We start from the raw sequence: 14,770 nt of genomic DNA on the forward strand, positions 1-14,770 counted from the left end.
GGAATCGAATTTTATAGAAGGATCTCCAAACAATAGCTCCTAATAATTAGCATCAAAATTTCTGCAGTTTTCAGAAGCTTCATTCTTTTTTTTTTACCGAATTTTTTTACTCGCCAAATCATCAAATAATTACAGATTTCGTCGTAGTCAACAAATGATTACAAACTTTGTTGCCAAGTCCAGCCAACCATTCAGCATCCATGAAAAAAGAGGTATTTTTTCTTTTCTTTCTAACGATATAAAAAGAGAAATGATTGAAGAAAAAGATGCATTAATGTAAAACAGCATTACATATTCTTAAATATGTTAACTGTATAAAATTTATCGTTTGAGAATTATTGATGTATTGTAAAATCTTATATATATTAAGTTTAAAAAAACTATATTAAGGCATTGATACTTGTTTTTATTAATAAGTCACATTAAAAAAATTCCATCAAAACAGTCTTAAAAGAGTTAATTATATTCATTCTTGTAAACATACCAAATTTTACAAATCAAATTTTTGAAGCTTCTCAGCAATTGAAACACTGATATACTAAAAAAGGGTCCAAAACGTAATCAAAAAGTTCAAGAATCCATTTATGTGCTACAGCGCATTCAGTTCTTTAAAGTAAATAAGGGTTTTTAATTGTTTATGATTTGATAAAATATTTGTCAAATGTATCTTTGTTTAAATAGCAACATTTAACTTATGCGGGTGAATTTAACTCGATTAAATGAAGTATTTGCTTATGACTGTAGTTTGGTGATCTTATTGAAAAAGAATTTTCATTCGTAAACACGAAAACAGCTTAAACCAAACACGAATTAGTTTCTTATGAAATGGGTTTGTTTTCAATTATTTTTGGGACGCTTTTATTTCGGACAATCACTAAATGCTCTTTCTTCAATAATTTATATTTGAGGTATGTATTTAAATGATGTTCGAAGTTTCTTTTATAACAGTACAAAATATTATAATATCCTTAAGCGATTTTATTATATCTTTGCTCTTTATTCAAATATTGTTTCATCTGTAATTGTAATATTTGTTTCATTACAATAATTTTTATACTTTCACAACATACTATTAAAACAAATATTTTTTATACTCTTAATTAAAATCTAAAAATTTTAATCTCTAAACTTGCAAACCAAAACAACGGGAGAAAGTTTGAATCTCATCAGATTTAACATTCATTTGGGCTTATATATGCAGCTCATTCATGGAATCGAGTCTCAAGTCCATGCCCTTTAAGTCTAGTGGTTGATTCCTTACCATGAGGTAACCTCAGCTCTCATAACACCTTGAAGCAAATACATATACTTAAAAGTAGAAGTACGTCTCCGCTGTAACTCTTGGCTGCATTTGACTTGGGAAATTTTCAAAGGGCCGGCGTCCTGGCATAGGGGTAGCGCGTCTTCTCCGTGATCTGGGCGTTCCGGGTTCGAGTCCCGGTTTGGTCATGGTTGTTCTTCTTGTTCTATCTGTGAGATGTGTGAATGTGCCGTCCTGTAAAAAGGGGTTGTGCAAGCGAATGAGCGATGCGTGAGTAGTCAAGTCGTCCTCTTGGCCCAAGATGGCTCTGCGATAAAAACAAAAGGCGCTTCCTCTCAGGCTTAAATCGGCCTGAGCAAATTGTCCGTGGAAAGGACCATAAGAAACAACAACAAAATTTTTAAAGGAATGTGGCTAAATTTATTGTTTCGTAAGGAAAAAAAAATTAGAAGAAATTCTACAACCCAGCGGACTGTATAGAGCGATTAATAGCTAAATCACACAACGCCTATCTGGTTAATGCTAGTTTAGAATTCGTAATTCTTAAACACTTTCACTAGTCATCTTTATATCCCTTCCTTCTGCTTAGGAATGATGTCACCCTTTTGTTAAGACCCAATCTAAATTAAAGTTAAGATGCAAGCTAAAAGTAATTGTGGCACAGGAGTTTCTGAAAAAGGTGACAGATATTCTTCAGAAGTAGCTCTAAGCCTTCGTTTTAGCTAATCATTTTTGAAAACACCTTGTTCGATTTTATATGAAGAAATATTTTCTAAATATTTATTTCTTTTTTTCTCTTTCTATTATTAAAACACTTAAACCGAATATTTTTTTTTCTTAAATTTTTTCTTCGGAAAATCACATTTGTTAAAAGAAATTAGCCGAGAGAGTCTACTGCTATTTTGAATAGTGGATTCTAAAAGGGAAATGTTAAAGAATAAATAAAACTTACCAAATAAAAATTATAATATCACCCTTAAAACTAAAAATGCACTTATTTTGCTTTTAAATTATTCCGTAAAATGGCAAATAATTTCTGCTTTTAAGCAGATTGTTTTCGAATTTTTAAATGTGGCAAAAGGGGAAGCTTAATTTCAAAGTTCTTCTGAAATAACCCCCTTTTCTCCCTTTTCGTTTCCAGGGAGTATTTATTCAGTAGTTTTCTCTCACTAATTCAGTTAGAGTGGCCATTGTGTCATCTTGACTGCCTTAGTTTGGAAGAAGTTACTACGCTTCAAGGTCAAAGACATAGAGATAAAGTCGCCGTCATTAGGCCATTTTAAAATTTCTCAAGAGACTCGAAATTTCTTTCTTCTCTTTTTCCTTACGGTATTGTGGGTTCATTAGTAGTAAATCAAGTGTCGTGTATTGTGGATATGTGCGATAAATTAATAGTTTCTTGTATGAAACAAATAGTTTTTATTTTAGACATAAGAATGGTTTTGGCAAATAAAATTAACAATGAGCGTGTTTTCAAGCGAATAAAAATATTAAGATTCAACCCGTATTGAAATTGAATTGAAAAGAATTTTCTTAAATAATTAAGAAATAATTTCATGATTGTCAATCAACAAAACATAATTGATAGCCATGAAATTAAATAATTTCATGGCTATCATGTTTCATTCATTGTTGAAATGCTGATCATTAGCAAACACAACATTAATCATTAAGAATTATTGTATTAAAACTGTATATAATTGTAATCATTTTCTTGAAATGAGACGTTAAAAACTTTCACATTTCTAATTAATAAGTACAGTATTGGAAATCCAGTTTTTAATTATCTGCCCTATATTTCATTTTAGAAAAAAAGCAAAAAAAATATTTGTATAAAAAACTAATATTTTAGACATATGTTTAATTTAATACGTTGTAATATCTGGTACTTTTATGAGCTTCAACTGCATCCATGTGAGGACGAAATAATATAAAACAATCTCATTTAAAATTTTACTATGTAGATTCAATATTTATTTATAATAATAAAAATGAAAATATATTATCAATCTCAGCTTATTTATTTTCAAACGCAATCTTGTTGTTAATTTAAATTCACTAGCTAAAAGAATTTGAAATACAATTTGGCGAATCAAATTGTAATTATCGGCGAAAATATATTATCTCTTCCATAAAATATTTTTCTATTTGAAAGCATATTTATAATGCTGTAGAAATAAAACTGTAAACAAGTTTTAAAAAAGCTGCAAAAAGAATCTAGAATAAATTTAAACTATGAATTCTGAAGAAAGTGCTATTATTTATTTATGAGTTTATTTTATAAAATGCAAATTAAAATTTCGAAAAAGTATATTCCAGAAATATATTTTGATGTATTAAATTTTGGAGTAATTCAAACGGAATTGTTTATGTACATATGTTGTTTATTGTTTTGAAAATAAAGCGAAAATTGTAATATTGGAACAAGTTCATTTCGCTTGTTTTCAATTTTTATATAAAAACATTTTTTTTCTGCAACGTTTCTTGCTAAAGTATGAATTCTTTAATATGCATTTCTATTGATTTAATAATGATACATTCCAAAAATTGAATTTAAAATTACAACCATATTTAACGTTAACGTGTTTATGATATTTAAAATCAAATTTATAGTTGTTGACAGCTCCAGTTTTAATAAAAATTGATTTGAAAATTATCTTAATATTCCACTTTTGTTGATAAAAAATAGCAAAATTCTTTCTTTAATATTTTAATTATTATTTAAATTTAATCTTTATATCGATCACTTCTAAGTTTTTTTCCTAACAAATGTCTCTGTAAAAACAGCAAAATTCAAGTTAATTAATGATTAACTGGCAATAAAGCATCTAAAATAATGAAACAGTGTAATGTCATCTAGCACACATATGTGTTCAAAATTATAATTATCTAGTGCATGAAGAAGCGAGTGAAAAATTGATTAAAATAAAGTACTTTTTTGCAAACATTAAATCCAGTTGAATAAAAATGTTTAAAAAATGATTTTTTTTTCCTCCAAAAATTTTTTGAAATATACCTATTCTTAATTTGAAATTATGTAAAGATAAATACATAAAGGGAAAAATACAATCTTTAAAATCTAAGGCTATTATTTAACTTTTTTTTTGCGTTTTTAAGATTCTTTCAATTCTGAAATACACTTCATTTTATACAATATAATTTCAAGTAATTAATTTAAACAAAAGATCAAAACACACAATCTTCTAGAATGTTCACGAAGTATACGAATCTGAGTTGCTAATAGATATGCCAAAATTCTTATATTTTCTAAATGTTTCAGTTTTGTCGCAAATGGTCACCAATATTGTTGATTTGGTATATTCAACATTTATTAAAATATCTGTAAATATCTCTTTTTATTTTGAAACTAATGGAGTAGAAAAACAATATTACAAGGAAAATATTAATTATTACACTATTATTTTTGTATTTGTTTTACATATCTTAATCATTTATGATTGAAAAACGTAAATATTTTGTTCAATCATAAATAATTATTAAGAAATTACCATTCATTAATTTTACAGAAAATTATATGAATTTTCAGAAATCATTGAAATAGCAACAACTAACAAAAATTAACGGAATGATATATCACAAACAATTAACGCGTTCTCAAAACTGTAAATGTAGAAGTCTTAAATTCAAATACAAATACAAAGTTCCAATAAAGTTCAATGTAGCTTTAAAATAATTGCAATTTCCTAAATATATGTTGTATTTAACCATTTGTAAATTTTAATTTTATTTAATTAATATAAAAATAATTTAAGATACCTTAGTATTTAATAATGGAGATTATATATATATATAATTACAATTGATGCAATATTATTATTATGCTCAAATGATATAACTGCCGTAATTATGTACAGCTTGTATCAAGAAATATAGAATTTGCAGTGTACCTGAAAGAATAAGTTACCTTATCGGTGAGATAATTCTATCTTTTTAAAAATCCTAAAAAAGTTAGATAAGAAATACCTGATCGATATATTTAAATGTTGGCAATGCTATTTGCTGTACTTAGATTTAAGCCCTAGTAAAATTTGGTTAGAGTTATCAAGAAATCACTTCTTTACATTTGCTACTAAATTGTTGAAACGCTAAACAATAATTATAAAATGTATGATATCTTCCATTTTAAGCAACACTCCAAAGCGTTCCTATAATTTCCAATTTTTTTAAGCAACACTCCAAAGCAATCCTATAACTATATACATAATTTTCTCCTGCAAAAACTTAGCTTATAAGATGATCACATGATAAGTTTATCCTAGGTTTTAAGAAATTCTAAATTAATGTCTCTCGCATAAAAGAAAAATAATTCATTTCAGCATCAGAATATTCTTAATCCTGAATCATTATCATGAAGTTTAAATGTCAAAAATTATTTCAAAAAGAATATTTATCAACTGACATGAAAAAATGATTTTATTCTAACTTAATTTTTTGAAAATGGTATAGTACAATAAGGTGCTTAATCTTTACACGAGAGTTAAATGCAAATCTAATACTTGTAGCTCGACGCGCCATCTTTTAGTCCAAAAATAAACTACGTCAATTCCAGAATTGATTTTTAATTTCCTGATAAAAGAATATTAGGCTTACTACAATTAAATTATACAGATTTTTTTAGTGAAGATATTTTGAGTAATTTGCAAAATTGTCATCATATTTAATTAATGACTTAGAAAACAATTTTAGTTATATTTTTATTTAGAGAAATCGAAACCTTTATTCTGAAACTTAAACGATTTATAATTATTTTAAAATTTGGCAGATGATAAATTATAGGCTTGTTCGTCTTACTAAAGTTCACATTATAAAAAACACTTATATATGGAAAATAAAAAAAAAATTGCATAAATAACCAGAAACTCCTAAAAAAAGCTCTGAAAAGAAATAATAAATTGCAATTAGAAACTTGTAATTAAATATGCAAGTTTAAGTAAATTAACCAAAGTTGATAGTTTACATTATGTAACAACTAGTAATAAAAATTGGGAACAAAATGTATTCTTTGTAATTAATCACGGTAATGCATTAAAATAATTCATTTTAATAAAATGTTTCTCATACAGTTTAATTTAATGTCATCTTTAATAAAATTTCTAAAATTCATCACTTCAATTACTAACAAAACACTAACATAGGACAGAAAAAAGAATCGGTTCTAAAAACAAAAGGCATTAATTTTAGATATCCTAAATAAAGCGAATTCCTGATATTGTTAATTTAAACAAGCTGGCATCTTGAATATATTGTTTTATGAAAGTGCATAGTCATGACATAAATATGCAACAGTTCCGTAATTAAATCCTTGAGCGTAGTTGTTCACTTTATGAAACAGGTCGTCACACCATTGTTTGGACTAGCTGTATGAGCTGAAATGTAACTAATTATCTTAGAACAGCAGACTAGTTGCGAATATGTTTAAAGTCTTAGAGGGAAGTATTATTCGTAGTAGAGATTCTAGAAAAAAAAATTAGGGTCTCGAGAAAGATTATTTATAATCTTAATAATGATCTCTTAGAAGAAAAATATATAATTTCTTTTATCAATTATTAGATTTCTACAAAAGAAATTTATTAAATAGGAATCGACAAGTATATATATATATATATATATATATATATATATATATATATTAATATAAGGACGTTAATTAAATGAAAGAGAATAAACGAAATTATGAAAATGTTTTAATTATTTTATCAGAAAAATAATAAAATAAAAATACTTTAATTTTTTGAAGTATTATTTTTAGTTCGTCGGAATTTTATGATTTTTCTTTGATTTCTGTTTTTATATAAAAGGATATTTCCTTCTTCAAGTACATTTATATAAATGCAATAGAATACTTTATTATTTTTAATATTTACATCATTTTAGTCTTGAATATATTTATTTTTATAGATATTAGGGAATATTATAATTACTTTTTCTCCAATCTATACTTATGTGACGCTCATAATATAAAACAAGACATTAATTACGATTGGAAAGAAAAACTGTAGATGTCACAGACTTAATGACGTTATACGTTTTAATAGAGGCATATCATAGATATAGTTTGTTATAAAGGAGAAACCAGTAAAAGATAATTGATAAAAAAAATGGTTGGAGTTATTTTCCTGAAACATTCTTGTATTCTCTAATAAAAGGGCTCACTAGGATGAGATTAAAAGAGATGTATTATAAAACCGTAGATGTGCTTTCTTTAAAACAAATTGCACCAAAATAGGGCTTAGAGCTTCAATTATAATCTCAAAATTACGTACCCAATTTTATCAATCTTTGTATGAAATTATGTAGGTTATCATAAGTTCTGACAAATTTTTTTTTAGAAAGACAGAAACTCAGATGTTTTAGTTCTTTATCTTACACAAAATGATGTGTTTTGATTTGATACTTAATTATTAATGAACCAAATTAATTAATTAATTAAAATAAATGTATCTAATAAGCTAAATGAATCCCTTTTCTTATTCTAATTTCAAGATTAAAAATATTTTAACATAATATGTCTAGAAAAAAATGACCCTTTAAAGGGTTAAAACATTATGTAGTTCAGTTGTCGTGTTTACATTCTTCTGAAAGAAGAGATCCACAGACTGCCAAGATTCGCTGGACAGATTTAGTCCCAAATTTGATATTTATCTATATTTTAGATGACAATAATATATATTCCAATTTTTATCTATTTTGTAAATATCGCGTTTCATTCAAACAGCTTAAAATGCAAACGCCCTATAAATGTATTTTCTTCAAAATGTGATAGAAATCCGCAAATCTGGTATGCAGTGCGCATAACAAATTTCATCCATGTAGCTCGTAGCACTTTTGAGTTATCATGTTCACAGACAAACATGATTCCAATTATATATTTTTCGGACTCGGAAATATCTGAAATCTATAGATTCATCAAAATCTCGAGTTCTAATATTTTGATGATTACAGTATTTTCTCTTTGGGTGCTTCATATAAAAGAAAAAAAAATTAGTCGTTGCTAAAAACTGGCCATTTACTATTTCACTGGGAAAGTTTAGGTTTAAACTTTTTGTAGAATATTTCACAATAAGCATTTTTTGATACTTAGACATCGAAAACCATTTTGATGAATGAGGTTTTATATTCTAAATTTATTTTTTACTATATATACTTTTCCCACCTTATCTTAGTTTGACATATATCATTCCAGTCATCAAGTATCCATGATGATGAATTTCATACTAAGCAGGTTTGTTAATTACCTAAAGTCACAAACATATCGATTAACCCTTTGTAGGGCCGTGGGAAGTACGCTTCCCACCAAATTTATCAATCTTTGTAAGAATTTATGTAGGTTGGCATAATTTCTGAGAAATTTTTTTAGAAAGACAGAAACTTAGATGCTTCAGTTCTTTATCTCACACAAAATGATGTGTCTTGATTTGTTACTTAATTATTAATGAACCAAATTAATTAATCAAATTAAATTTATCTAATAAGCTAAATGAATCCCTTTTCTTATTCTAATTTCAAGACTAAAAATATTTTAACATAATATGACTAGAAAAAAAATGGCCCTTTAAAGGGTTAAAAAAGCATTTTTTAGACAAGTAGTAAAATAAAAAGTTTATAAAAAATAAAAATTTTATGGATGATAAAATATTATCATAATATAAGCCTTTTATCATGATCATGTTCTTATATTTTTCATAATGCTCCCTTAGTTATTGCTATGTAATGTGATTACAAAACCTCTTTTCTGTTATTCAACAGTTATGCCTGGAGTTTAAAATATTTGAATTCGTGTATTCCATCTATCCTTCCGCAAATCGGTTTATGTATGATATTTATAATACTGAGCATATACTTTGATAGTATTTAGTACATGACTGCTGGATAGTCTGGAGTTATATTAGATAAACAAAAATTAATACCGTTACGAAGTTATTAAAATGAAAAATTTTTATTACCTAAATTATCACATTGGCATGTTAAAAATGTCTTGGAATGTGAAATAAAATTAACCATCTTAATAAAATAAGAGCCTCACAATATGTTCCTCCTAGAGCCTTATAGTATTTAAATTCGCCACAGAGAGTGTCTATAAACTATACTGGTCATATTTCTGAAATAGCATTGGAACTACATTTTATAGACAAATATCCCCTTTGGTTAGCAAACACTATAGAAACCATCTTTCTTTACCTATATAAGATAAATAGTGAATGCAGCGCCATCTACACAACTAACATAGCAATAAAAACGAATAGAAAAGAGTTCAGTAATTGACAGGAAAAATCAATGGACATTATTCCCGCTACAAATGTAATTTACCTGCTTAGGCCCTCGAACTCCTCGTTAAAAAAGCGAAATAAGATGATAGTGGGAAAGTAACTGTCTCTTCAGCATTTTTACACTGGCTTTATCTTTTCAATATTTCACTCTCTCTCCTTTGCCACAAAAGGCAACCACTTTCCCTAGTGCAAGACATTCAAGAATACCTACGAAACTGCTTGAAGAGAATGGGATTGTTTCGGAACAAGCCTTTATTAGAAGCGGAATGGGCTACAGTGGGGAGAATTCCAGTACTTCGTAGCGAAGGAGATCCTTTTCAAGGAGAATGCCTTTGTTCCGTATCCTAGTGGCTCACTAGGGCTTAGAATTGAATTCCTAGTAAAGCATTATTCATTGTATAAAAGTTGCAAAATTTGGCCTTTCAAAGAGCTATTATCTAGTACTCTAGTGCTGTTTTGATTCTAAATGTTGATTTTTGTATGTTATGAATTCATTCAAAACAGCATTTAAATTACCTGAATTAAACAAAATTGTTTATGAAATATTCTTTTATATGCTCATATGACAGAAAGTGAAAAATTTATTTCAAGGAGATAAATGTTCCACTATTTGCATTATTGACAGTTCAATGAGGAAGATTGTCAAATGTGAATTATGTAATGAAAATACATAATTACTTACCAGTGGTTTCATAATCTTCTTCGTTCCTTCAACTAAATCACTATTTTATTATTTTATTCTTTACTTATAAATATTTCTTGAATGTTGAAAGTTAAATTTTGGTATTCAATTAAAAAGCTGCATTGAGCTCAAATGCATACTAATTTAATATGGGAAATCAGTAAAACGTTTTTACTGTTTCGTATTCCTTAAAAAATAAAAAATAAAAATCAATTAGACGATAAACATAGATTTCCAATGGCATTAAGTTATTTCAGGTTCAGGTTTTAATTATTAAGAGTTTTTATCTCTTATTTATATAATGGATTTTGTAAGTGGCACAGAAACTGGTCTTATTACTTATTGTCGAATGGCAACTATCAAATGTAAACAAACGTTTATAAGGACTTTCAGAATATTTCAATGAACGTTTTTTTAGCTGCACTTCACTTATCTAATTAATTTGTTTCAAAACATTATTAGAAATGCTCGAAAAAGGGTTCATCTTATTACCGAATCCCCTATTCAATCCGAGGAAAGAAATTTAAATAAAACCAAGACTCTTAAGGCAAACAGAAAGTTCAGCTGAGATCGAATTTTGATTTAAACATTGCCAGATAGGTAAATGTATGGAATTCGTTATTCCATATGATATGATGCTATTTCATGGAATAACTGTGAGATAACTGATAAATCATGATGAATTATTTCAGGAAATACATAATAAATAAACATTGTGACCTTAAAGCATTTTAATTTGCCCGAACAGTAATTGTTTTTCTGTTTCTGTTTAATTCAGATGATTCAATCTTCTTAAATAAAGTGAAATTGTAATAAATGTTATTCGTGTAGATAATATGTTTGCTAGAAAAATCAAAATTCTGGGCCAACAATCTGGTCATCAAAGTTGATTAATGTAATTTATTTGTGGTAAAATGTTTGACACTAATAGAAACATGTAAAACCACATAAAAATTTTGAATTTTTTTGTTGAAAATATATATTTTTTCAAAAAAGAAAAAACCCAGATATAGACAACTTAAACATTTAAAACTATCTTGATTTGCATGAGTTTTTAAAACATTTGACTTCATTTTGATATTTCTAAGAACTCTATTTTTGAATTGAAGATTATTTTTAAATTTCAGTTTAATGAATCTATCCCAATATTCCTTCCTCTCAAGGCTTTTGTTTTCCAACGGCAGTTGAATCATCAATGATATTTTTGAGAATGGTGTTCGAAACCGGTCATGTGATCACAAGTGTAAACAAGAGGAAACCCGGGGAGACGCCGTCAGGATTTCGGCAATAACTGACGTGGGTAATCACTGTGCTAAAGTATGAATCGAAACCAACAATAACAAAATTTACTGTCATCTATATTAATGTTTTGTGTTGTCTTGTGTGATGTCAATAAATGAATTTAAAACAGGCAACACTGGTCTGTCGTTATTTTATCAAATGGAATCTGGATTTTAAGCCAGACCAAATGGCATTGAAAAAACTATTTAAAAATGGAAAAAAAGCTGTTTATTTTGGATGAAACCATATTTTTCCTTTAATCATATGACTTTATAAAAGAAATAAGAACTTATTGCAAGTTCTTAACTTCAAAAATTATTATACATTTCCTTTGAAATATTATACTTGAATTTGAAAAAAAAAAAAAATGGAAATAATAAGATAAATTCATACTACATACAGATTCATCTTCTGACCTTTGAACGTTAATCTCTCTTAACGAGAGTGATTTTAATGAAAATTTTAAATTGATTTAGCAGATTTTAAGACACATACTTTTAAATTATATCGCTAACAAATGATTAATACTGATACGAACGAAAAGAAAAGCCGTTTTTGATATATTGAAAAATTCGTTTCATTAATCAGATTTTCTTTCTAGAGGGGAAAAAGTGCTAAAGTTAATATACGCCAAGAAATGTGTTAAAGGATCTGAACACTATGGAAATATAGATTTAATTTAGACATCATTGAGAAGCCCAGATTATCTAATAGTTTTCGAACGATCTCAACTTTGAGACCCCATTCTATTGTCTAATGTTATTTTCCGGTATAGTCATTCAAACAGTTCTGATAATAATAGATTTACATATATTTGTAATGGATGCTATGGCAAAGATTCTTACCCATGATGGTCGATTGGCAACAAAAAGTAATGTTCTAGGGAAACAAGAATTTGGCTCAATCTCTATGATGAAATGAAATTCAAGCATAAGAACATTTCATGCTTTATCAGAGAACCTATATAAACAAGAGGAATTGAAACGAGTCAGTCAAATCTATTCGCTTTCGGCGAGGCGTTGATCGTAGAGCGAGCTGTCTTCCTGAGCATTCTTTAAACAGTTATTTCCTAATTTGATTTTTTCTCCTTATTAAGAGTTTCTACAATTACTGCTCTTTGTGTTTGTGTCGTGTTCATTTCGTGTTTTCTTGGGAAATAAAATTTCGTTGTCTGTCTTGCTGTATATTTACATTGGACAATTTCCTTAACAATATGCTATCTTATGCACTTCATTATCAGTGCTTGACTGATGATTAATCAGATTTTTAAAACTGTACATAAGAAAAACAAACTTAAAAATTAAAATCAATCCCTTGTTATTTGGATTGAAAAACACTGTCAAGAAATTTAATAAAAGTAATCAAATATTTCATTTTCTTCTTGTCTAAAAAGTAGATATGTTTAGAGAATAATTAGGGTCAAATACTCACATTTCAAAATAAAGAAGATAAAAATGGTCTTTTTTTTAAAAAAAAAATATGGATTTTATAAGCAATATTTTTTAAAAAATAAAACCTGTTTCTCTAATGCTATTCCGAACCATTAAATAATGTATGATGATATTTCTATAGATTGCATCAAACAAAAAATATATTTTTCAAAAAAAAAAAAAAAAAAGAATGAATCAGCGATATATAGAAATCAAAAACGCATTCGCTTTTTACATAAGAAATTCTTTCATTGTGTTTATATTTTTTTTAAAAAGTAAACTTTTAAAAATAATAGTAAAAAATTCCAGAAAAGAGTTCCTTGAATACACACCTATTCAAACGATTCAACAAAAAAACTGGTTTCATTTTGGTTTTGGAATAAACTAGGAATATTTTTCACTTTTCCGTCTTTTTTTCGAAGTAAAATCTGGATAAAGCTCAACAGAAAGATTGCATGTTGTCTCGGTGCAAGATAAATCTTTTTCTCTTTATTCTCGATTCTCTTTCAAGTCTTTCTTTTATTTAGAGCTTATTCTTAGAAACAGCTTTGCGATGAAAAAAATAAGTGGTTAAATTCAAAAGAAAACGTATTTTATTTCAAGCTTTAAAATAGGAGTTTTATTTTCTTAATCTTTGTGTTTTTGAAGTTCAATTATGTATAATTTAACTCAGTTTTATAGACAGTAAAAGGAATTAAATATATCTATTAAGATATTGTTCTTTCTAAAATTCATAGGAAGTAGATAGAGTACAAAGTGTTTTATGAACACCAACATCCAAACACTTCCCAAACTGTTATATAACAGAAATAATTTTTATATTATCTTAAAATTCAAAGATTTACTGTTTAATTTATGTCAATTTTATTTCTGTAGAATTTTTTTTCTTTATATTCAATAAAGTGTTTAAATTAAGATACTTAAACTGCAGTTATGTTTTAAACTTAGATTGACAGCAAGACTGTTTAAACGAAAGAAAAGTGTGCGATATAGAAATACAAGCATGGAGCAATACTATCCAATGATAATCGTATCAATTTTCATAGATATATAACTAACCCCCCATTAAACAATTTCGATACTTGAAATTGCAAAATTTAAATTTATAACAGCACGTGCTTAATTCCATGAATCTTTTAATCTAACCTCAGGGAAACCAAATTTGAATATCATATAAACACTTTCAAAAAATGATTTTGTATAATTTAATTTATATGACAATATTTCTAAGAATTTCGGTCAAAAAAAAAGAACTATTGTTTATTTCTTGATTTTAAAAGTCGGTTGGAGGGTGCATTCTAAAGAGTTTCGAAAGAAATGCATATAGTTTTTATTTGGCAGAAATATGAAAATTTCAATCTGAGACTTCGATTTTCTTATAATTTCATAGATTCGAGGGGGATACCATTTTTGTATTACTTTTTACCTATAGAAAAATTGTAAACTGTAGAGTTTTTTATTATATTATTAATATATTTTTATATGTATAATATTAGAATTAAATGATTAATATATATTTTAAAAACATTCTCAAATGACATTTCTTTTAATATGGCAAGCTTTTATTTCAGGATGTTTATCTAAGTAATGAAAAAGAACAAAAATAATTATTTTTATAATTCGAGAATAGATTTTAATACTATTACTTATTGTTTAACCGATCCAATTCTGCAATGCAATGATTTGTTTTTAATCCGAGGCTTCAAAAAAAAAATCCAATTCCAGGGAGTTAAGATTTGCCTTATGACAAATCTGACTTATTGTCGTGAGTCAGATGGCATAAAGCCAGTTATTTATAATCAGTTCCTCACGAATGGTATTTATATTC

This window comes from Argiope bruennichi, chromosome 6, assembly GCF_947563725.1.
Source record: "Argiope bruennichi chromosome 6, qqArgBrue1.1, whole genome shotgun sequence".
Lineage (NCBI taxonomy): Eukaryota > Metazoa > Arthropoda > Arachnida > Araneae > Araneidae > Argiope > Argiope bruennichi.